This window comes from Mustela erminea, chromosome 5 (assembly GCF_009829155.1).
Source record: "Mustela erminea isolate mMusErm1 chromosome 5, mMusErm1.Pri, whole genome shotgun sequence".
Taxonomy (NCBI): Eukaryota; Metazoa; Chordata; class Mammalia; order Carnivora; family Mustelidae; genus Mustela; species Mustela erminea.
Window position 1 is genome coordinate 56,499,641 of NC_045618.1, and position 26,589 is coordinate 56,526,229.

General features: G+C 36.9%; 1 long non-coding RNA gene across 2 annotated transcripts; it reads left to right on the plus strand.

Annotated features, from left to right (window-relative positions):
• On the plus strand, nucleotides 1-26,589 carry LOC116590864. Of its 2 annotated transcripts, none has more exons than XR_004285766.1 (6): nucleotides 1-161; nucleotides 3,169-3,272; nucleotides 12,477-12,569; nucleotides 16,642-16,730; nucleotides 20,401-20,498; nucleotides 26,464-26,589. It is a non-coding gene; the product is annotated as an uncharacterized LOC116590864 (long non-coding RNA). The 2 variants fall into 2 exon arrangements; XR_004285767.1 differs by having other exon boundaries at nucleotides 16,642-16,726.

Sequence of the window (26,589 nt, forward strand, 5' to 3'; positions counted from 1 at the left end):
GCCTCTATGCGTGGCCTCCAGAATTTTCAGGGTGTGGTTTAAGGACATGGAAGCTTCTGCTTGTGTTCTACCACTCATAAGTTTCACTGTGCAAGGTGTTAGTGCAATTTCCCCCGCAAGGTATGAGACTTCTCCAATGTAAACAGAAGAAGGAAATTAAGGTCTGAAACAGCAAAATACACTTCTCTCCTCATTCAAGCTATTTCTGACTTTTTACTCAACAGGGAAAAGGAAAATAATAATAATAATATTAATAATAATAATACTCATTCTGGTGAGTTATTCTGAGGATTAGAAGTAATGTATAAAAAATATTTATTTTAAACTCCATAGTTTAGGTTCAGAGTGGCAATGGATACATGCCAGCCATTGTTATTATTTCTAAATTAAGACTTCAAACCTAATAGGTGTAGCTCTCAGAAATTAACCACTGTATTTGTTTTGCAGAGTGAAAATAAGATGAGGATAAGTAATCTCATACACTGTGCATTAAAAGAAAAAAAAAAAGCTCTTTGGGTATATGTGATTAGCACTTTAAAAATATTATATGTCTTAATGCCCTGGACACAGATATTATTAGGGTATTATTTATTCTTGAGAAACATCTGAAATAAGATTAAGAGAAAGACCTTGTTTTAATGTTGTGTGTCCCTCAAGGGTGGTACTGTGGTTCAGTGGGATGAGGGGCTGTGGTGTTTGGGTCCTGAAAGAGGGTTTTCAATATGTCTCTGTAAAGTTGAAAATGGATTTGCACCTTTCTGTTTCAGAGACTAAAGGCACAGTATTTTTGGCTCCTAACAGTTGATAGATAACATTTTTTTTTTCTGTAGATCATTCTCTATAATTGGACATGAATTATATGAGACCTTTTTACAAAGCATCTGCTTCCTTTTTCTGTCGAGACATCTACTAGATCTTGCTCCAAAAGAGCAAGGAGGATAATAAAGGCTCTTAACTCTCTGATTTTCATAAAAATTCTGTGAATTTTTTTCACTACTGGAAAAAGTAAACATATGAACTGTTCAGTATATAGAGATGCCAAATGCAGAGTGGTGTTGAGTAAAAACTTTTTTTTCCTTCCCCATTCCTGGGGTGTGCAATTTCTTTAATAGAGACTTTGCTGAACTTCCATCACAACTAAAAATTCCTCAGTATTAAAGCTCAGTGAAAAGAAATCTCAGTGCCTGGAAGACAAGGCAATCAAATCATGTGACAGTCCCATATGCAACTCCAAATCTGTCCTCATAACTGTCTGTAGAGCTCACAAAAGAGTCACACATGTAGCTATTGGAAGAATATCTTACACAATTTGGCACACAAGTTCTAAGATTAGCAGCTGAAGAGGGGGAGGAGGAAGAGAGGAACATAATAGATTAACTGACACCCATCCACTATCTTTCTAAATTGTTTGGAATGTTAAAAATATTATTTTGATCAATCTATATATACACCCTCAAATTTGAAAGAGAAATGCAAAGCATGTTGTGGTTGAAAGAACAAATGGTTTTTTTTTTTTAACACACACACACACACACACACACACACACACACTATGAAGTATATGTCACTGAACAAGGGAGTCCAGCCAGCTCCCAAGTGGCATGATAACATGATGAAAAGCAATCCAGGATGCTGTGAATCAAAAAGGCATGGGTCTATTTTTAAAGAGGTCTGTGTCTCCCCATCCTGTTTGCCAAGTATAGTTTTTCTGGAGAAGTCCAACCTCCAAAGTAGGTGAGCTTCTAGATGTTCCAGGAGTTACCTACCCAGCATTGGACCGTCTTCTCCCTTTATAAGTCTTAGGCTTCTCCATACATTACCCATGTTAATCACTAGGCAAACAGAAGAGCTGTCCAACTAGTTCACTTCCCCTATTCTTGAACAGATTGTTTGAGACATAATATGAATACTAATTAATGATAAAATATCTGTGAGTGTTTTGAAATATGGACAAAGATAGCACTTTGAGACAGGCGCCCAGATAGAGCTTATGCAACAAGCCCCACTGGTCATATAAAGGGTCAGGGTGCAACTCAGAGATATGAGAGCAAAATTGGCAGAATTCTTGGCTCCAATACAGTGAGACTGTGGACTACTTTTTTGTTTTGTTTTGTTTTTTGAAGGGGTTGTTTCATTTTCTTTTTAACCTTTTCCCTCTGTTAAATTGGAAGAGTATAAAATAAAAATTCTCTTCAGAAACAAAGGGACAGAAAAGCAGTTAGAATTTTGTTAGAGGTCAACCAGAGTTGATAGAGGAATAAGACTCCAACATGTCTGACCCAGGAGTATGGGTCTGGGCTCTGCAGCAGAAGAGGTACAAACAGGTTGGGTCTGACCCAGTGCTCAGTGCCCAAGGCTGCCTCAGACTCTCAGATGCAAAGGCTGAGGAAAGTCATTTAAAAGAATATGATCCTTCTTCAATTCTCATTTTACAAATAGTCTTCTTAAACTCATAGAAGTGTACCCACAGAGATATAGGAAATATAATTTTCTGTTACAGGGAAAGCATATTATTAGATGCAATTATGAAGATGATTAAAATAATATCTCCTGTATTAAGAACCTGAAGTACTGCCAAAACATACTGTCTCCCCTCCATTCCTTCTAAAACTGAGTATTGTATTTTCTCCTTAAAACCCATGTAAGTTGCCCCATCTGGACTCAGAAACTTTATCCTTTAACACAGTAGTCTTTGTATTCTCCTCTAATCCTCACACCTAACATGAATGCTTAAATAGTGCTTTATAATCTTAGGACTTCACCAATTGTAATTTGTTCTAATGGCAAAGAAAAGACAAGAGGGTTGTTTTTATATAAAATTTGGATTCTATATAATCCAAAATTAGATATAACAACAAAATAATTTATATTTGACCTTAGAGTTGTTTTTGAATTGAATTTTACCAATGGATGTATAAAGTATTAGAGGAATTCATTTGTCTCACTCAAAGAAAAGACAATGTTTCATGAAAATCTGATGTGGGAAAGAATTAAAGTTGACCACAGTCTGTATTTCATGTTCACTCAGTCCTTATCTGTCTAAGAATTAGATATGGATTCCTACACTTTCCTGGAAGTAGATAATACTTTCTAAGACACATTCAAGATTTGCCATGTTCCAAACCTTCTTGGAGGCATGAGAAATGATTAATTATTTGCATTTCACAGGTTTTCCTGGAGTTCAACTAAATCTAGAAAGAAGAGAGATGTCAACAAATTTGTCATTATCAAATGAAATGCTGTTAATAGTAGTTGCCTAAAATGACAATAAAGTAAGTCCGTAAAATTAAAAAAGGAAGATGCATAATAAAGACAATTTATTGTGGACATGAATTTTTACAGTACCACACATTTTATGCTTGTGTATATTTATTCATATTTCTCTTCATATGTATTCATCTTTCCCTCCACCTCCACAGCACACCTGTTGTTAGTGTGTGAAGGGTACAACAAGAACTTCTTAAATACATAGGAAAAAAAGAGATATGAAAATGCCTTCTGAGTTAACTGGAAAAATATACACAGTGCTCTGGGGTGGGTCTTTTCCTCATGATTGATCATTAGGGTTGGCTTGACCCCTTGCCTTGAGACTTAACATTTCATACTGGGACTTGGTTCCCCAAAGCCATCTCACCTAGAAGTTCTCACTTGGACCTCCCTTTATGTCACACAGAGATCCAAGGCTAACTAAAACATCCATCTTTCTATCTTGGCCTTGTGCCTGAGATCCAAAACTAGGCTGACTTGGATCTCTGCTTACCTAGATGGTAAGACAGACAACATGCTTAAAGAAGACAAAGGGTGTGTCATCTAATTCTCTTGCGTGTTCCAAGTATCCTCATGTTGATGTCATGTTATTCAAGTAAATTCCAGCAGGGGTTTTGTCCTCAGAAGTGACAGCTAGTACACCAGTTTACATAGGGACACTGTGAATTCACCAAGAGTGCTATTAGAACTTTCGAGTTGGCTGGGTTTCTACCGTCTAAGTATATGAGGGTAAAATAGAATTTAAACCAGTTTTATAAAGAGAGTTGACATATAGAATCATTAGGAGCAAGAAGTGTGTAGGAAAGGATTTTTACCTTCTCACGTTCTGTTGCTTAGGCCCTGAAACTTGAATCTTTCTTGAATTCTTTTTTCATTTACTGCTCACTTTCTATTGCCAGGAAATCCTGTCAGTTATACCTTCAAAATATATCCAGAATCCAACAACTTCTTACCAAGTTCCTTGTTACCATCCTGATCCAAGTCAATATCATTTTTCATATAGATTAGTGAGATAATTTCTTAATTGGTCGATCTGCTTCTACCTTTGGGAAAGTCCATGCTCAAGCTAGTGCCCAAGTGATACTCTGAACATACAAGTCACATCTGGTCAGGGCTCTGCTAAAACCCTCTTGGCTTCCTATTTTACTCAGAGTAAAAGCCAAATTCCTTCCCCATGTCTATAAGGCCTGGCACAATTCCTGGCCATCTCCTTTGACCTCTCTGGCCTTGGCTTCTAGCATTCTCTTATAAATTGACCTTGCTGTGGTAACATTAATTTCCTCGGTACTTCTCAAACAGGCCTGAAACTTGAAAACTTCTATTTTTTCACAATCCCACTGGCTGTCTCCTTGGCCAAGTAAATTCCAGCAGGGGTTTTGTCCTATGCTGGTGACCTGCTTTGTTAAATCATTTAGTTCCTTCAGGTCTTTGCTCAACTGATGCCTTCTCAGTGGGCCCATCTGTGAGTATCCTATTTAATGTAACACCCCCCTCTCCCCAGATCCTTACCTCCATTCTCCATCTCCCTTATCCAGTCTACTTTTTTGTCTTTCCCTTTAGCATGTAAGTTCCATGAGAACCCAGTGCATAGTTAGGAGTGTTTGACAAATATTTGCTAAAAAACATCCCTTTCAGAAGCAACACAGTGAATGATAAGGGAGGACAATTTGCCAAGAACAAATACTAAAAATCATGGGAAACACTGTAAAATCTGAACAAAGAATAGGAATATCCCTCTACTTCCAATCAACTTATACAATTCCTTCATTTGAAATAAACCAAAAGGTTAAGGAAAAAGGTAATCCATAGCCTCATGCTTTATTTTAGATGAGCACAGAAAATAGGTAACAACTAGCAAAACACCATAGTTATTATTATAGAATAAGAGCCATTTATTATTAGAATAACTAATTGTATGATCAATAAGGGATTGACCTGGGCATGGTAAAAACAGTAAAATATGAAAATTTAATTAAAGATTACATACCAAATATTAAGTGTCAACTGTGATCATCCCAAGGATAGTTGAATAAGAGTTTAACCTGATACTAATGGCTGAATTTTATTTAAAATTTCTAAACTTTATGTTAAGTAAGAGTATAAATTAGTGTTTCACTTCTATCTAGTTTGAGTGAAAATGAGTTCTGTAGAATCTGGGACATTATCCCCAACACCTAGCATGGGAGCTGTGACACCTAACAGGTATGCAGTAAATGCTTTTTAACTAATAGAGAATGCACAAATCCACATACTTTCTCAGTATGATTAATTCCCCTTGTTCCTTCTTTCTCTGTGTTAACTGTAGAGCTTCCAATAGCATCTCGGTACAGGGGGAAAGGCAATAAAATATCTGTTGTATCTGCCTGTCTCATATATAAGTAAAGGCAGTAAAACAGTAAGAATTGGCCAGCTTGCTCTTCTGAAAACTTAAATGATAAAACCATATTTTCTTTCAACCAGTAGAGTAACGGGCTCAATATCAAGTGGGAGATGAGGCATCCCTCAATTTACCCTACAAGATTTCTAATCATTTTTTTCCTTTTATTGTTCACTTTTTATCTTCCAGTGAAGTTTCAGAATAGTGTTAAATAGATGGTCCAAAGTTTGAGAGAAGGATACAAACTTACTAGGATCAGATTCGTGTGGCAGATAGACTTTAGACTTTGGAGACCTAGGTTATGTGCGTTTGGATAAGTTACCATGTGAAACCAGTCTTCCTATCCATAAAATAACAATTCTGGTTCTTGAGAGGATGGTAGATAATGTATGTGGCATTCTCAGTACCTGGAGACAAAATATAAATAGTAACTATTAGTTTAATGTTGAATCATCAGAAAATCATATGATCCCACAAAGCAAATGTTTTGGTAGTATATGCAATTGTTTTCTATATATACTTGGTAGCTTAATTACTCAAGAATTATGGTAGTAATTTTTTCCTTTGATTTGGACTCTCTATCTTCATATTCAATGCTATCGGTTTAGTCACATGGATGAATTACAACTTATTGCTTCTTATAACAGTCTGAGAAAGTATTAATTAATAATTTAAGAGTAGTGAAAAATTTGATTTAATGAGTTCTTAAATCATAACAAATTATTATTCTATCAAGGTTTACATTTATATGTAGCACAAAGTTAATTACGGCCATTTATTTATTTATTCAGTAAATTTTTCCTGAATGCCTATATGTACCAAACACTAACTTTGCTGGGGATGCAATATAAAAATATATCACTCTACTCTGAAGGAACCACACTGGAGTGGGAAGATAGTTATGCCAACAGAGGGCCACTGAATCATTTAGAAGACCAGTAAAAAGGCATTGCAACAGTTTAATCAAGAGACGAATTGCCGAACTGAGGCAGTGGCAGTGAGTTGAAATGGAGGGTCCTTATATTTATTGATGATATTCAGCAACTAGAATGGATGGAATGTGATGTTTAGTGAGATGCATATTTAGGGAGGGCAGGATGTAAAGGAAAAAAATTTAGGCTGCTTACGGGATCCAGTTCGATTTAGAGTCACAAGTTGTAAAAGTGATGCATTAAACAAAACGTTCTCCTTAAAATGTAACTCATGGAATCATCAGTGATATTTGAGTCAATAACAGGAAATGGAAGCAATAATGTTAAATTTAAGTAGAAGAGGACCCGTAGAAAAAAATAAAACGGAATGTTAACAAATGTAACTAGTTACATGACCACCATATAAATTCGGTGTAATGATTTATGATGATAAAAACCACTGGAACTACAGGCAGAAATTTTAGCTTACTGGTTTCATGAATAACCCTGAATTTTTGTTTTTCTTTTGTTTTTTTTTTTCAGCAAATATCCAATGTCCCAGGTCAGCAGCAGTGTATTTAAAAAGCATACTAATCTCCTTACTAAGGTGAGACTCAAATGTGCTTCCAACCCTCGGCTTAGAGGCTGGTGCCCCAGGGCCAATTCAGCACAAGTGTGCCCAACTAGTTCTAACTTGCTGCAATCACTTAGCAAGAGAAAAGTGTCTATTGCAAAAGGGATATAGTCACTGGATTGGTCTGCTCTTTAAAAAGCTATTTAGAGTTTGAAGTGCAAGCTGCTTGCTGAACAAAAATCCTCAGACACAATCAGCCACAGAATTTCAACCAGACCTCAAGTATTTCACAAAGAATGATGTATCATTTGTCCAAAGAGAATGAAACACCTGTTTCTAAGAGTGATTTAAGTCAATAAGGAATAAACTCAATCTTTGTTATGAATGCTTTCTGGTGTCTGAATGATTATTGCCCTTTCAGAGGGCAAAGTGCACAAAAGATTCTGTGACCTTGTGACTTGACAGTCAAATAACTACCATTATGCTCAGTCAATGTAAATAAGCATGGCTGACAATGTGCTAATTGGCTGCCTCTGGTCAGCCAAGTGTACTTTTGACCTTAATGAGAACCTAATCAATTAATACTTAAGGCAATAAAGACCTCTTGCTGATTAAGTAAGACAGAAATCATCTTTTTTCAACAGGATTAGAGCTGCAAAATGGCAAACTTTTTTTTTTTTTTTTTTTTTTTTTTTTTTTTTAAAGATTTTATTTATTTATTTGACAGACAGAGATCACAAGTAGGCAGAGAGGCAGGCAGAGGGAGAGAGAGAGAGAGGGAAGCAGGCTCCCTGCGGAGCAGAGAGCCCGATGCGGGGCTCGATCCCAGGACCCTGAGATCATGACCTGAGCCGAAGGCAGCGGCTTAACCCACTGAGCCACCCAGGCGCCCGGCAAACTTTTAATATACGATAATCCTCTCTTCTCAGGACCCCTCTCATTTAGCTAATAGGGTGAGATTGAATTCTGAAATGTGAAATCTTTGATTCAATGATTTATGTGTAATAGCCTTCTTACAAAACAAACAAACTGTAATTCAGATATTAAAACCCTAACTTCTGGCATGCATCTGAATTATATATTAATCAACTGACCATGGTCATAGAGTAGAAAAAACACACGTATTTTCTTAAAAAATGAAAGAGTCTGTATTAAGATTCTAGAGAAAACAATGAAACGTTATAGAATTGATTTACTCAATTTGGGACTTTTCTGGGAACTCCGAAGATGATAGTAGCTAGCATTTCAGGTACGTAGAGTATCCTTTTCAATTAAAAAGAAAAACATTACTATTGGCTTTCATGAAGATACGGAAATGCTTCTATAAGAAAAATTTCTTTACAACAGAAATTGTCACTTTGAAGTCACAAAGTGGAGTCTTCTGTAACCTGATGGCTCTAAGGCAGCATCTCCTTAAATGCTCTCTACTCTAGATAAACAGTTTCTCTGCTGAAATGAGGCTGTAATTTGTAAGAGCCTCCAGAATTACTTTCTGTTTACAATGTATAATATCCGAGTTGGCAAAGGAACGCATTTATCATTTTCGGTTAAAAATGTATCATTTGGACACAATGACTAAAAATTTACAATTCCTCTCCTTTAACATCATTCTCCTCCGAGAATCAGCTTTCCTGTTTAAAGCTTTGCAGCTCTTTTGGCTCAGATGATACATTTGAAAATGTATGTAATTTATATAGGAGAGGGGATACAGTTCCCTTAAAAATGGTGAAAAAGTAACAGCTGTGTATCTGCAATAACTTGAGGCTTTTTAATACAGATAAATATGCAAATATGTCATACTATTTTTAATGCACCATTTTACACAGTGTAGTGACTGAAAACAGCAAACATTCTGCGTATTTAGATTCATAATGAGAAATATGCACCATTCAAAACTAGAGTTATTGTCATGTTGTACCAAGTAATAAAAAAAATATGGGTTTGGATGGTAAATAAAACAGTGCTAAGGCATCACCAGAACACTGACATAGTCCAGGATGATAGATGTGTAGACCTACTACCATGTCCTCAGTATTGTTGGAAAAACTACAAAGCACACTCATATTCCTCTACCGATGAGAAACCACAGAGATTAGCTAGTTGTATTTCTCAAATAATATGAACTGGTTGGTATCTAGTTGTATTTACCAACTAACAAGGCAATTTAACCTAGACTCTGGGTTTTGAAGACAAGTCTCATTAAGTTTCAAAAATTTAGATTAGTTAATTTAGGTCGTTAAATCAAATTATGTATTTTGTACAGAATAATATGAGAAATCCATCCCAGAGTTTCAGTGAAATCCCACAGGCTCATTTTGACTTACTGTACTAAGCTTTCTCCCACTATTACCCACAATGACTTTCCCTCCACATTTATTATGAGTAATGTCCAACAGAGAAAAGTAGAGTCATAAAGTGAATATCTATGCCTACCACTGTTAATGTTTCACTACACTTGCTGTGTCATATATCTTTCCATCTTACCACCAAGTTTTTTCTTTTAGATTTTGACTGATTTTGTTTTTTTTTAAATATACCTCATTTCGGGGAGGCAGTTTAAAAATTGTGTAAGTTTAGGGAGTTCCCACATAGCCCTCAAGCCCTTTTTCTTTGTTTTTGTTATTAACATTGTGGATTAGTGTAGTATACTTGTTAGAACTGATGAACCAATAATGATATATTATTATTGACTGAAGTCTATAGTTTACATTAGAGTTTACCCTTGCTGCACCTTCTGTAGGTTTTGACAAGTGTATAATGACTGAGCCACCATTACAGTATCTTACACAATAGTTTCGCTGACCTAGAAATCCCCTGTGCTTCACCTCCATCTCATATTCATGCCTTCCCCGAGGGGGAAGGGTTAATGTTATTTTTGAAGAATGCCCCAGAGACGAAGTGTACTTCTCATTCTATCACATGATGGACTACATGCAGTGAACACAGCTTAGCAAAGGTGATGTTCCTTGATTATTTGAGTGAGGTAGTGTTTGTCAGATTTATTCATTGTAGAGTTACTCTTCACCCTGTCCCACTATTTTTTGGAAGGGTGTCACTAAGACCAGTATATATTTGAAGGTAGGGAATTATTTATAGCAGAATGGGCTCATGTATATTTATTTTATACTTGGGATTTTGTTGCTATAATTTGTCCAGGTTTGGCCACTGGGGGCTTGTTTCTGATGGTTCCTTTGTCTACTTATTAGGTCCCCATCCTTTTGTTTTTTGAACACTTCCTTGCTTTCTGAGAATATTAGACACTCCAGGGTCACCTTGGATCCTCCTGCCTTAGACAGAGATTCAGTTATTTCTTCATGGAATCCTGATTCTTTTTATTGGAGAATGACATTTAAAAACTAAGATCTAGGTGCCATGTCATCACTTTCACTGGGATGTTACCACAATGACTTTTTTTTTTTTTTTAAGATTTTATTATTTATTTGACAGAGATCACAGGTAGCCAGAGAGGCAGGCAGAGAGAGAGGGGGAAGCAGGATCCCTGCTGAGCAGAGAGCCCAATGCGGGGCTCGATCCCAGGACCCTGAGATCATGACCTGGACCAAAGGCAGAGGCTTTAACCCATTGAGCCGCCCAGGCGCCCCAATGATTTTTTTTTTTTTTTAACTAAGAATACAATATGAGGAGACGCAGTTGAAAATTCAACTCTCCTTAAATTTAAGTACCTGAGAAAGTAAAGAAAGAAAACTACCATTAGTTGTTCCAGTTTATCTAATGTCTTAGGAAAAAACCATACTACCTTCAATAATATTTTTATTTATGATTTTTCTCAGCCCTATTTAGACCTTTATGAAAACTGATTTATTTTTAAAAAATGACAGAAACATCAGGAGTAGTTATAAATACTCATGTATCTCTTCAGTTTTATGCTGTCTGGGCAAGACATATGAGATGTCTTTGTGTGGTGTGGTTGTAGCTGCTTTGGCTTTTAGCTAAAATATGGTCCCTTGGTATTTCTCTGTACTTCTCTCCCCCTGTACTTACGAATACCTTTCCTCAGTTTTTACATGCATAAGGTAACCAAAATGGATTCATTCACTAGTCACACCTGACATTTGGGAGTGATAGTGAAGGTTCCTATATACACTTACAAAGGTAAAGAAAAGCATAGTACAATTATAGTTGTACAGATAGCCCTAACGGCACCAAAGTGATAGATTAGCAAAATGGTCTTACGTTTAGTGAAAAGAAAACTGTCCAGGGAATCAAAAAAATGTAAGATATTCCTTATGTATATGTGTGGGTGTATTTAACATGCTTCTGTTTAGAAGAAAAAACACCCAAATGTTGTAGAAATACAGAGCAAGGAAAATTCCCTGTAATCCCAATACTCACAGATCACCACTTCTAATCTTTCAGACCATTCCATTGCCCTCTTTTTATTTATATTCACCCATATTGGGTAATATTCTAAGACATTGTAAATATAAGCAAATATATATGTAACTTTACATGAATGGGACCATATGATATATGCTGTTTTACTATAAGCTTTATTTATTGGTTAAGAATGGAGATCTGTCCTTATCAATAAATGGGGATATATACATATATAAGCCATTTTAATTCTGTATAAAATGACAAGGTACTATTATGCAATGATTTTTTTCTTTTTCTTTCTTTCTTTTTTTTTTTTAAGATTTTATTTAGTTGAGGGAGAGAGAGGAGTGAGAGAGAGTGAGTATGAGAAGAGGGAGGGACAGAGAGAGAGTGAGAGAGAAGCAGACTCCCTGCTGAGTGGAGAGCCCAGTGAGGGCTCCGACTAAGCCCGAGGACCACAGGATCATGACCTGAGCCAAAGTTGGATGCTTAACTGACTGAGCCACCCAGGTGACCCTCTATGACTTATTTCTTAACTTTCATACTGCCAGATATTTAAATTGCATCCAAATTTATTGTTAAAAAAATTATATAGAGACCAAATGTCCTTATTGGTCTCTGTCAGATTATCACTTTAGGATAAACTCCTATGAGTAGGATCAGAGAGCAAAAGAATATGGATATTTTAGGGTCACCTGGGTGGCTCAGTGGGTTAAAGCCTCTGCCTTCGGCTCAGGTCATGATCTCAGGGTCCTGGGATCAAGCCCCACATGGTGCTCTCTGCTCAGCAGGGAGCCTGCTTCCCTTCCTCTCTGCCAGCCTCTCTGCCTACTTGTGACCTCTCTCTCTCTCTCTGTCAAATAAATAAATAAAATCTTTTAAAAAAAAAAGAATATGGATATTTTAATCATGGATAAATATCGCTAAACTCTCCTTTGGAAGGATTGATCAATGCACACTCTCATCAGCAGACTACTCTCTTAGGATCTTCTTGTTATCTCTGTTCCAGAGTTAAAACACCCTATGCTTAAGTAAGGATTTCTTACTTGTCCTGCATGAGAAGTCTTTCCTCAGCTCTGGAACCTCCTCACTCATGATCTCGGTGAGCATCCATCTTCCCATTCCTTCATTCTCTTCTTTCAGAGCACGAATGGATACCTCTTTCTATCTTTCATGTTTTTTAACCTGTTTCATGCGATCCATGACTGAGTGGAAAATGAAACAATTTTCCCTGGGAATTCAAACACACGGGTTTTCCCTCAAATAAATCTGGAGCTGAAAATGATTGGTGTGGTCCTGGAAACCCTAAGCAGATTACTTTTATCTTTGTCTTGGTGGGCTGCATTCTGGAAAATCACATTAGCTCTATGTTCTGGTTTACTCATTCTCTGTTTGAATTGTGTCTAATCTGCTTGATCCATTCCCAGAATTTTTAATTTTAATAATCATAATTTCTGTGTCTTAAATGTTCAATTTTTAAAAGAAAATCTGCTTACTTTTATAGTCTCCTGTTTTTTCAAATACCTCATATTGTATATCTATAATTGAACATAGAAAGTTCCTAGGGTTCTAATGCTGTTATTTTCTTTTTTCCCTCTCTTTTTTTAAAAATTTATTTTTCTTTTTTAAATTGAAATTCAATTAATTAACATATAATGTATTATTTGTTTTAGAGGTACAGGTCTGTGATTGATTGGTCTTATATAATACCCAGTGCTCATTACAACACATGTCCTCTCTAATGTCAATCACCTAGTTACCCTCCTCCCTCCTTTCCTCCAGCAACCCTCAGTTTGTTTCCTATGACTAAGAGTCTCTTATGGTTTGTCTCTCTCTCTGGTTTCATCTTGCTTCCTTTTTTTCCTCTCTTCCCCTATGATTCCCTGCCTTGTTTCTTAAATTCCACATATCAGTGTAATCATATGATAATTGTCTTTCCCTGATTGACTTATTTTGGTTAGCATAATACCTTCTGGTTCTATCCACATCATTGCAAATATCAGATTTCATTCTTTTTGATGGCTGTGTAATATTCCATTCTGCATATACATAGATACATATATACATATACATACATCACATCTTCTTTATCCATTCATCTGTCAATGGACATCTCAATTCTTTCCATAGTTTGACTATTGTGGACATTGTTGCTATAAACACTGGGGTGAATGTGCTCTTAATATCACTATGTTTGTACCCTTTGGATAAATACTGAGTAAATCAACTGGTGGATCATAGGGTAGCTCTATATTCAACTTTTTGAGGAAACTCCACACTGTTTTCCACAGTGGCTGCACCAGATTACATTCCTGCCAACAGTGAAGGAGTGTTCCCCTTTCTCTGCATCTGTCATTTCCTGCATCTGTCAGCATCTGTCATTTCCTGACTTGTTAATTTTAGCCATTCTGACTGATGTGAGTGGTATCTCATTGTGGTTTTGATTTGTATTTCCCTGATGCCGGGTGACGTTGAGCACTTTTTCATGTGTCTGTTGGCCATGTGGATGTCTTCTTTGGAGAAATGTCTGTTCATGTCTTCTGTCCACTTGATTGGATTATTTGTTCTTGGGTGTTGAGTTTGATGAGTTCTTTATAGATTTTGGATACTAGCCCATGATCTGATATATAATTTGCAAATATCTTTTCCCATTCTGTTAGTTGTCTTTTGGTTTTGTCGACTACTTCCTATGCTGTGCAAAAGCTTTTTATCTTGATGAGATCCGAATAGTTCATTTTTGCCTTTGTTTCCCTTGCCTTTGGAGACATGTCTAGCAAGAAGTTGCTGCAGCTGAGGTTGAAGAGGTTGCTGCCTGTGCTCTCCTCAAGGATTTTGATGAATTCCTGTCTCATGCTGAGGTCTTTCAACCATTTTGAGTCTGTTTTTGTGTATGGTGTAAGGAAATGGTCCAGCTTCATCCTTCTGCATGCGCTATCCAATATTCCCAACACCATTTGTTGAAAGAGACTACATTTTCCATTGGATATTCTTCCCTGCTTTGTCGAAGATTAGTTGCTACATTTTTGGATTTATTTTTTGTTTGTTCATTTATTGTCCTAATAACTCTGATGACTCTTTGCAGTGGTTTATTTCTTGATGTAGTCTGTTATTTCGGATGATGGACTCATGTTTGGCTTGACTTTATTTGTAGAGTTCCCATAAAGCCTGGGATCAGTGTGCATTTCTTCAGAGGAATTTGAGTTTAGTTCTGCCAGTTGCTCCACACTACCAATTTACTAATCCAGGACTACCTAAAGTTAACTTAGGTTTTCTAGGAACACACTGATCATACAGTTTCAACACTAAATTTGTTTGAGGAAAAATCTATGCGTTTGTATTTCCAGGGGAATATGTTTTGTTTTCTCCTCAGAGGCTAAGGCAAGATAGACAATTCTTTGTTGTCTCCTTTTGTTGGTGAGCATATTTTTTTAGTTCATCCTTTTCATGGAGATTATAGTCCTTTGAGAGTGTTGGTTTATAGATAGCCTCAGTTTTTTTTTTCTTTAAACATTTATTTATTTGAGAGAGAGAGCGCGCGTGAGAGAGAATGCCCTCAGCGGGGAGGGGCAGAAGGAGAGAGAGTCTCCAGCAGACTCAACACTGAGCTTGAAGCCGGATGTGGCACTTGATCTCTGGTGCTCCCAGATAGGCCTCAGTTTTTACTCTCTATATAGTTCCAAAGCACTGTCTTCTGTCCCTAAATGGCCAAACACAAGTGTTTTGGCCACTATAATTAGCAAATAAGTCCCACTGTTTTGGCTTCAGTTAATCAATTTCCTTTCTAGTTGTAAACCTAGAGGTTTCTTTACTTTCTTATGAGCTCTGTCACACAATGTAAAAAGAAAGAAAAATATCTTTCTTTTTTAATATGGCATATCTCATTAAAAAAAAATGGGGATTTTTTTCAGACTACCTATGGTTGCAAGAAATTTAGGATGTATAGTTAAGTGTGGATTTCAGATACACAAGGAATACTTTGTTAGTCTAAGTTTATCCCAAACATTGTAAGGACCACACCTATACTCAAAGATTACTCATTGTTAATCTGAAATTTAAATTTGATTGGACATTCCATATTTTTATTTGCAACTCTAGAATCTAATCCACGATCTTGCTGGAAATGGAAGTTTGGGTTATGTTTTAAGTACATTAAATTAAATTTGAGAGAATTAAACATGGGAGACATATATACATATACATTTGAGAATATGATTTTCTTAAATGTATCAATTTGGCTGATACATACAGTTTTAACCTGAAAATTCTAAAAACAATATTCCATTGTCTTTACATCTGTAATTTGAAAACCCTGAAATCCCTAAGCATTCCCATTTCCCTGCACTTTTTAAGTGATCTTCTTCCTAAATGTTTTTTTTAATCCCTGAGGTTTAAAATATATATCTTGATATTGGCGATTCTTAAAAACATTTTCTAAAGCAAACTGAATATTTTTGATCTATAGAGAGAATTTTTCTTCTTTCGGAGACTATTTTTTTGAATTTTTGTGGGTTTTATTTATTCTGTACCCTACCCCCTTACCCCTGCCAGCATATAATAACCATATGTTAGCTTTCCATTTTTCTTCACATCTACTTTGGTATTTTTAAGTGCTTAACTCTTCATGACTTCTTATTTTTGTGTGACTTTTCACAACCCTGTCCTCAATCCTGTCTGGGTTTTCTACATTACTGGGTCTCTTCTTTTCTGTTTTTAATACATTACATTTTTTGTTTCTTGTGGTGTTATTTTCCTCTCAATTTCTTTCTTTTGTTCCAACAGCTTCTTTTTCACTGATTCCATATATTATTCCCGTATTATCCCATATTGGATCTATTATTTCATAAAATTCAATTTTCTTGATTGTGCAAAATAGTTGCAAAATTTTGATACCATTTTTGAAATGCATTTTCTTCCAAAGTACTCCCTCTCTCTGAATTTTATATGTTCTATTTTGTTGCTTCCTTTTTTTCTCATTTTAGTGGGAACAGAATTTATTTGATAGCTCTCATTTCTAAAGAGGGTCCTTCAATTCAAGCCTACCTTATTCCAAAATAGTATGGGTATAGTCCCATTGCTTTTCCTTTCTTGAATGCCCAAGCACTCAGTTAGTTTTCTATTCAAACATATATAGTTGACATATGCCAATGGTCAGTATTATTTGTTTTGGGTCTCAGATATTCGAGGGGCTGGGAAAAAGAGTGAGGAAATCCTGTTTTTGACAGCACTTCATTCAGCCTCCTCATACATCAGAATTCAGAGGTGGGTAAGTACTCTGTGCTTCACCTTGTGATCCTGTTAGCATAACCCAGATACTTTCCTGTGTGGTTCATATGGTTTGACCACACATTTTGTTTTTTTCCCCTAGCTTCCCTGACTTTGTTGGCTGCTGCTTGCAATTCATGATGAAGCACATTTATCCACAGAAATTATTCCCCTTTTCTCTCTTCTTTCCTCCTGGACCCAGAAGAGAAATGACCAAGCTCAGTTAGGGTTAGGGTTAGGGTTAATTTTTGTTAATTTTTGGTGAGTTCCACAGAAAAAAAATTTGTGCAACTTCCCCTATGTTGCCTGCCATTTTTCCTCTAATTGCCCATTTAAAACACACAGGCACGTGTGGTGCGTGTGCACACACTCACATGTTTCTTGGGAAAGTCATTTGACCTCTTTAGTTTCAACTTGTAAAATGAAGGGATAGTTAAATGACTAACAGGGTCCTGTTCATTTCCACAATGACATGAATAGAGTATGCTCACTATGAAGTCAACATATAAACAAAGAGCTGAATAACAAATTGGTGCACTCTTACCTTGCCTAGTCCATAAGCAAAAATTAATTTACCCCATAGGCAGTATTCCTATTTAAGACTTCAAGTTTCCTTGCCTCAAAATTGGCCTTAGATACATACACAGACTGTTCATTTGCAGTAACAGGAGGAAGGCAGATAGAATATTGAGTGTGGAGCGGGAGGTTGTAGAAATTTTGCTCTGATTACCTCCATTATCTCAGAGAATTAAGGTCATCATCAGGGAGTCAAGAGGTAGGAGGAGTTGTTGGAGGTCTGGTGATGAGAGGAGACACTGTGAACTAGTTATCAAGGAGTGTTGGGGAGTGAATGGATTAGAGAATATAGTAAGATTGCTGCGTTAGCACAAAGGGCTCAGTTGGGGTACATGCTCATGGATTTAAAGTAGACAGTCAGTATAACAGTGTTTTTTCTTAGCCATGTGTAGGCGCCCAGGTGCAGGTAAAGAGTGTGCAGTCAACAGGATTTCACTGGGGTTGGGTTTATATCAGGTGAGTGTAATGGAGGGAAGGGGAGAGAAAGGAGCAAGGAGGATGAGGGTGAATGCATGGCGTGATCATAATGATGGGCCATTACATCTACCCAGGGAAACAAAGATAGGAAGGACAACGGGGAGCTAAGAAGGGAGGACAAAGGACTAAGAAGCATTAAGAGATGGTAGGTTTAGGGACGCCTGGGTGGCTCAGTTGGTTAAGCAGCTGCCTTCGGCTCAGGTCATGATCCCAGGGTCCTGGGATCGAGTCCCACATCGGGCTCCTTGCTCGGCAGGGAGCCTGCTTCTCCCTCTGCCTCTCCCTGCCTCTTTGTCTGCCTGTGCTCGCTTGCTCTCTCTCCCTCTGTCTCTGACAAATAAATAAATAAAATCTTTAAAAAAAAAAAAAAAGAGAGATGGTAGGTTTAATGATTATAGGTCCTAGTAGAATCAGAGAACTATAGGAAATAAACTAGACAGGTAGGAGGTGGCAAACAAAGAGTAAGTTGCTGGAAACAAGAAAATGGAGGGCTTGTTGTTATTAGTAAAATAATCCTCAGTGTATGACTATGAGGCTTGGTGTCTGTGGATGAAGAGTAGGTATTGAAAGGACTACCTTGACTATTTTGAAAGGTTATTGTAATCACCAAGAGCTGACAGAGAAGCTGAAGTATATACATATAAGAAATGAGGGGAAATAATCTGAGGATATGTAGATGACTGAAATAAGAACTTCTACGGTATTTTTCCTCTGTGGATTTGCAGAGATGAAAAATATTGACAGGTCCAGTGTTGAGCCAGTGTGGAAGAGCATGGCACAATATTTTCCTAGTCAGTCTGGTAATATTTATCTGTATTCTCATACATTCACTCAGCAATTTCATTATGGGGAATTTGTCCTACATAAATTGTTGCAGAAGAATACAAAGACTTTTGTACAAGAATGTTCAACTGAAAAAATTTTTACAATAGCAAATAACTTGTAAATAACCTAAGTGTCCATAAGTAATTGGTACAATAAATTATCATAAACTCACCAATGAACAATAACCATGAAAAAGAATGAAGAGGGTGGTACATGTACAGACATGAAACCATGTCCATGGTACCTCATTAAGTGGCGGGGGAGGGGAAGGTATAAAATGGTATGCACAAAATAAGTCCTTTTTGTTGTTGAAGGCAATTAAACATTTTTTGGATTTTATAAACTTGTACGGGTTCTAAAATAAAAAGTAGAGTTATTATAATACAAATCAAGAAATAGTATTAGACTTCATCAGGGTTCCATGGAATACTCCAAAGACTTAAGAACTTGAGTTGGAGAATTAAGACAGTAGCAATTCGAAGTTCATCTCCAGCTGAACACGAGCTGCCCTTAAAGACAGGCACAGAGGACTCATAGCCAATCTAAATTTATAGTAAGAACAGGAGATTAGTAGTTAACTATTAATTTCTTTCCTAACATGCACCTTTTTTCCTTCTTAATATTATTCTGAATGTCCAAACTCTGACATTTGGATAATATTGACTCCATTCATGGATTTAAGCCAAATTTAGTAATGGGCATGCAACACAGGCTTAAGCCAATAAACACTTTGCATTTCTATGGTCTTATCAACTGAAGTAGGATTAAGCATATGATCTAAACTGGATCAATGCAAATAATCCAGTATTTTTGCTGTGAGAATTGAGATATGGATTCCGTCATATCTATTTGTGCCCAGTGTGTGGAAATAAAAAGCTTGAACTGCAAAGGAATAAGGAGAGAAACTGGAACTGGGAGGAGGTCATATCACAATGGAGTAAACCCATAGGAAGTAGAGCTGAGAAATGGAACCTGATGGTATCGTGTGAATACCAGAGCAGACTACATCTGAAGTAAGAGCTACTCAATTTCTGTATCCTGAAATCAAAATATTCATAACAGATACCAAGGAAAATGTAGATCTGAAGTTGGGCTCTATTTCTATCTCTGGTATCTGGGATACAACCTGTTGCAAACAATGTCAGTACTCTGCCCAGAAGCCCTTTTACTTTCTATTTCTATGCACTCATGTCCCTCTGGTGTGACGGCCACATCTTCCTGGGCCACTGGAATCATTTGGCCCACAAGTAACAGACAGCCTGGGAGTTTCCACTGACTTTCTAGTTCAGGGGTCAGGAAGTCCAGTTCCCTTGCCTGGGTTGGGACAACCCTATAGCATGATGTGTATTCCAGTGTCTGCATGCTGGATATCTGCCTGAGTCTGCCCCATGTCAGGCTTCCTTTGTTTCTTGTCCTGCCCAGTTCTCCCAAATCACTTGCACGCAGATCTTCATTCAGGGTCTGATTCTAAGACAGTGCCCTCTCAATGGGTGTGCAAGGGTCAATTGTTGGCAGAAGAGGTCCAAATATGAGAACTAGGAGATGAGAAGTTTCTCTTTTGCCCAATTTGCACTGGCTCCAGAGAGAGCCATCTGCAGGGCAATTTCACAGACACTTCAATCACAGACGTAGTTTTGAGTGTGTATGTTCACCAGGATACATAATGTTTTAAAACTTCAAATTCATACAAACCTAGAATTCCAGCTCTTAGCTTTTAGAATGGAGAATTATTTTTCAAATATTTGAATTCCTTATACTGAGGTATCTGCTTACAACATTATTCTTTCCTACAGTGTGCTGTATCTGCTGTCCGGGCTGTAGGAAAATATACTGCTGTCACAGGATACTCCGCTTAGAAACTACTGATGGTTCCTTCAAAGTCTAATTTGTGGTATGAATACTTTCTTAGTTAAAAAAGAAACAACCAAAAAAACACTGTGACTAATAGCATACTGAAATACCACCACTACATATGCTTATTTTAATGTGTGATTAGAGGGCCTTAAAGAACTAAGTGCTTTCTAATCTACTATTTATATAGAACCACACAGATTTCTGGCTTTAAGTTTTATGTTCTTAGTCTCATTATGTGTGTGTGTGTGTGTGTGTGTGTGTGTGTGTGTATATGCATATGTATATATACACATACATATATATATGTGTATGAAATGTCACTTATCTGATATTAAGTCAGCATTTTAGTATTCATGGAGAAATAATCATTTCATTTTTTTTTAAAGATTTTTTTTTTTTAAATTTATTTGACAGAGAGACATCACAAGTAGGCAGAGAGGCAGGCAGAGAGAGAGGAGGAAGCAGGCTCCCTGCTGAGCAGAGAGCCCGATGCGGGACTCGATCCCAGGTAACCCACTGAGCCACCCAGGCACCCAATAATCATTTCATTTTATAAAGTTGATTTATCAGTCAAATAAGTGGACAAGAAGTCAGAGGTTTCACACTGGATTTTGGTGACATTTTTCAAACAGGGATAATTTGGGGTAGTTAAAAACCAGTAATTATAGGCCATGTAATCTCTTAAAGGAATTTGCCTTATTGTAATCATATGTTAGGAAACCTTGAGTTTTGTTGATATTCGGGTATCTATGATTCTTATGTATTCTAAGGGTTATCTTCCCTGGATTTTGATGTCCTTTCTGTAGACCATCACTACTTATTAGCTGGTATATTTTGATGAGTTTAGATAAATAACCAGTAGTTAAGAATTGTTGCTTTAATTAAAAAACATAAATTTAAATATAATTAAAATATAATTAAAAAATATAATTTGGAAGTCATTTAGTTACTAAGTAACTTCCTGACCCGGATTCTTACGTACTGCTTTCTGTGACACAGTTCATGTATTCTGATAAACTCCATCTGTAGTTCATAGTGGACAAAACTGATGGGTAGGTAATAAGTGGCTTACACAAATTATATCATCTGGTGAGTTGTTGAGGACACTGGACCTGAGAATTCTGAAATTAATGGTTAAGGGGCTAAGAAAGTCTTATGGAGATTTAAATGAAATTCTATTTATAAGTAAGTGTAAGTTTGTTTTACTCACCTCTGAATTTCACTACTAGAGATCATTCTTCCAATTAAAAAAATGGAATTAGGCAAATTTTGGATTTACGGCTCATAATGAATAATAAGAGAAAGCACAACTATGACATGGGCCTTTGGGGTTAGTCCTGAATTAAAATCTAGGTTTTTATTTCCTACTTTTAAGCTGTGTGCGCTGGGACTACCTACATAACAGCCTCCTAAGTCTTATTTTGATGTTGTTTTATTTATTTTTTTTTAAGATTTATTTATTTATTTATTGGGAGAAAGAGAGAGCAAACTGAATCATGATGAGGAGCAGAGGTTGAGGGAGAGAGAATGCTCAAGCAGACTTGCCACTGAGCCCAGAGCCCAATGCGGGGCTCAGTGCCAGGACCCCAAGATCATGAGCTGAGCCGAAATCAAGATTTGGATGCTTAAAAGACTGAACCCACCAGTTATCCCTATTTTGGTGTTATTTTTAAAATGGGAATTAAAATATCTCTTGTGGAGGCTGATTGTGAGGCCTATGTGAGTTAATGCATGGAAAATACCAGATTTATAATTGGCCCTCAATAAATGATAGCTATCATTGTTGTTAGTAGCAGAAAACTCCCGAGATCAGAAAATTACTTATAGGTTGAAGGCTACTTTCAATCCATAGTGATACTAATCAAACTGGGATGGTTGGTAAGGATTTATGAATTGTTCACATGGCCTTCAACACAGTTGGCTTCTTTGTCATCATCCATAACATTCAAATCAATAGTAATTTTCAGTGCCTGTTATGTATATGGTATTGTTTAGGCACTAAGAGAATTCAAGAGATTATTGTCTCCAAATAGTTTATAAGCAAGTGGGGCAACAGATGAGCCTATGGCACCCTGTAAGACAAAATGTGATAAGAGTTTCAGGATTTTAAAGAAAGGGCTGATACCTGTTTTAAGAGTGACAGAGGAGGAAAATGGAGGAAAATTGCAACCACTACCATCTTTTATTATAACATTAATACATATGAGAAAGGGAAATCTTTGGTCGTGTAGCTAACAAATGGCTAAGGCAGCACTCAAACCCTATCCACCCAATCCCCACACTGATGCTTTCAAATTCTATGCTAACCACCATGTACTGTCTTAGACGCTGCAGTTTTCATATTGTACACCGCGACCGATACCAGTTTTCTTGGGATGGAATGGATACACTCAGTTGTCGTTTGGATGCTGGGGTTTTTCTATACAATCCCACTTTGATGATAATCCTAACTGAGATTTTCTCCATTTCTTGACTGGAAAAGCCAGCAAAGAAAGAGTGACCATAAGCAGTAAATGAAATCCTGCTGTCAGGAGTGTGTGGCAAGACTGACTTCCCGCTTAAAAAATCATTTCATTGGGACGCCTGGGTGGCTCAGTTGGTTAAGAGGCTGCCTTCGGCTCAGGTCATGATCCCAGCCTCTTGGGATCGAGTCCCACATCGGGCTCCTTGCTCGGCAGGGAGCCTGCTTCTCCCTCTGCCTCTGCCTGCCATTCTGTCTGCCTGTGCTCGCTCTCTCTCCCTCTCTCTCTCTGACAAATAAATAAAATCTTTAAAAAAAAAATCATTTCATTGTCAGTAGCTGCCTCTCCTCACTACTGGACAACACTTTATTAAGACATTTCAATAATTAGCTATGCAAATGAGACACCACCTTTAGCAGCAGATATTATTGAAAACTGAACCATTTGGGGAACATATTCCCAGATCTGCAACTCAGTAATGAGAGTATTTTGGACAAACTTACTCATATTTCTGTGGCTCACTTTATCTCCTTGGGTATTTGGGAACAGATAATGTTGCCTATCCAGTTCTGTCATTTAATTCCTTTCCATCTTGCATCATTAGTTACATAATAATTTTATTTGACTTACCAGTGTATAAGCTACTTCAATACAGCAGTTAGAGTAGTATCTTGCACATGACCAATAATTATTGGATGAATGATTCATAAAACCGAAACATTTCCAGTGAATGTTTGATGCTCAAAAACAAAACAAAATAAAACTCTAAGCAGTACTGGATTATAATTCAGCACAGTGATGGAAGCTTTAAAGAGTAAACACTTTTTAGCTTTAAGCTCCTTGAAGGCAGAAGCTATAAACAAATGTCAAATATTTTTATGTTCAGATAAGAGTGGAATATAACAAATGATGCTTAATTAATGATTTTTGAATCAATATAAAATGAGAATGATGCACAGTGCAATTAACATTTTTTTAAAAATTCCAAACTATCTGCTTTCTATGGCATTTTGCCCCCTTTCCATTTTTCCCTCCCCTCTGGGAACTAGAAGAACCCCTGGAATGACCTCTTTAAATGCTAAGCTTTCTCTATTGCACTTCAGTGTGAAATCTTTTTCTCCTTCTGAAAGCTGGAGGGAGCTTCTTGGATGATTGATTGGTGAGGTGTCCCCTGGACACACTGGTGCAAACACCATGCAACTACTGATTGATGTGCTCGCTCTTTCACGAACACATTCATTTTCTCTTCTCTAACTCACACAATTTATTCATCCCATGATGCATTTATGCATCCATTATCACTGTCTTTCAATTTTTAAGCAGGTGAAGAGATGAAAAGTTAACACTTATAAGGTTATAAGGCTTATAAAGCAGGCTTGTCTTAAGTAAAATATCTATCTTCCCATATATCTAGAAGAATATTTTCTGAAGGGTTTCTTTCAGTCTGATCAGCTACAAATTTAGAACAACTTTGGGAAGGAGGGGTGAAGTTCTCAGCGTCTGCTACATACTTGGGTTGAGTTGGCTATTAACACCAGGGCTAAAAGAGGGATCAGAAGATCAAAATTCCAGTTGGGGGCCTATCGTTGCTTGTGAGTTTGGGAACGTCAATTATACTTCTTGGAGTTGAGCTTCCTTATCTATACAATGTGAAGAATGAGCTAGAGCTTGGAGCTTTGAAGGCTTCTTCTAGTTACAGTGTGCAATGATTCTGTAACCGCCACTGACAGGTAGTGACATCATGAAGAAATCTGACACTCAGGAGACATTTAAACCATAGTCATTACACTTTCTGGGTGAGGCTAATCATGGTACATACTGTTAATGTGATTTAAATATGAACAACATGCCCGCTCTGGAGAAATATGAACAATTTATAAAAGAATCCATCATACAACTCAAGATTGTATAAAACCAGAAAAAATTCCCCAATCCACACATAGTTTAGGAGCACACAGTAATCTTGTAAACATTTCTGGGTAACTGTTTTTATCCTGGGGTAAAGAAGAGGGATTATGAGGGAAAGCAGAAATTTAGTTTAAAAACTGGTTAGCCTTTGGATTTACAAAAGAGAGAAAGCCTTATCTGTACAAGATAAGGTTGCTTTTATTTTCCAAGAAGACTTATTTCCATATGGCTTATCACTTCAGTGAACTGCAAAACAGTCCTTTCAAATCAACCAAATCAATACGTTTTAACTTTCATGAAATTAAGCATTTTGGAATGTCTTAACCCAAGAGTCTCCCACAACAACTTAATTTACAGTGTTATCTCTAAGAAAATTATAATCACAGAAGATTTAAGGAATATAATGCAGGACATTCTGAAGCAAATACTGAAAGCATCTGAGAGAGAAGTTTCATTAGCAGGTCAAACCACAGTGGTGAACTTTTATTCATTCATTAATTCAGATGATACTGGTTGAGCAGTTAATTGTCAGGTGCAATCTTTTGTTTATTTTGTTCATCTATATATCCTTTCCAAAGATGACACGTAGATGGTAATTTGTACTTTGTGATACCAGCTACCACTACCCAACCCGTTTCTCTGTCAGTGTCTCCCTTTTGAATAGTATTTTTCTTCAAAGCTCTGCCTGCCTTTTACTGAGCAATGGGATTACTGCCAGACCGCAGTAAGCAATTTGTTCATCCTTGGAGAGCACATTTGCACTACCCCATGATACAGGCATTTAAACGATTTTATTCGTTCACCTGTGTTGAACATTAAGGGGGTAAATTTTCAGTCCAGGGATTTGGCTTTAAAACTCCAATTGATGTTAATGAGAATTTGTAATGAGCCCCTTCTTCTTAATTAGTGGCACCATACCTGTGACTGTAGGAGGCATGGCTTAGACGTGGGGAGCTTAACGAGGTGATAACAAGGAGAAAATGTTTAAGCCTGGATTTTGGCCTGGTCCATACTTCACTATGCAAACATACTTTAGGAGCTGATGCTTTAAAGTAAATTTATTACCTGGCTTTTATGGCTGTGTAGACCTTCCCTAAGAACAATCTGTCTTTTCTATAAAAATACTCTTGTTCCATAGAAAAAGAGTGACACAGAAGAAGCTAAATCAAAGGATGAAAGAATAGGATCAGATTTCCCCTCCTCGTTCATGTAGAGAAAATTTGATGTTGAAACAAACTGTCTCTTGCTGTTTTGTTTGCCTCGATTAAGGAATACCACTGCTTATAAAACTCTTTCCACGCTGAGGGGGGAAATTCTCTTCTTTAGGTAAACTGAAACGCCACATATCATTCAGGATATTACAGGGATGATTTAAGGAAATAAGAATCTGACTTTTATAGCATTGTACCTTGAATATTATCTGATCATTATAGTATGTGGGTAAAAACACAAGTTTTGATCTTGCAAATTCTACCCACTTGAGCTGTTTCTTACTGCTACAGCACATGACCTAACCCAGGAAGAATAAAATAATCGCAGAATAATAAAATTTTCACTGTACCTAGCAAAGGACATAAAAGTTGGATTATTGATTTTGTTTGAATGATGTGCTGTAATTTCATACGCCAACAGAGTGGAGCACAAATCCTGGCCTGCCAGCTTGCATTACTGGAATTCACTTTCTCACCACCAAGTAACTTCTACCGAGTCACAAAATAAATCTGGATTTCTCAACTTACTGAAAATGAATCTCTTTAG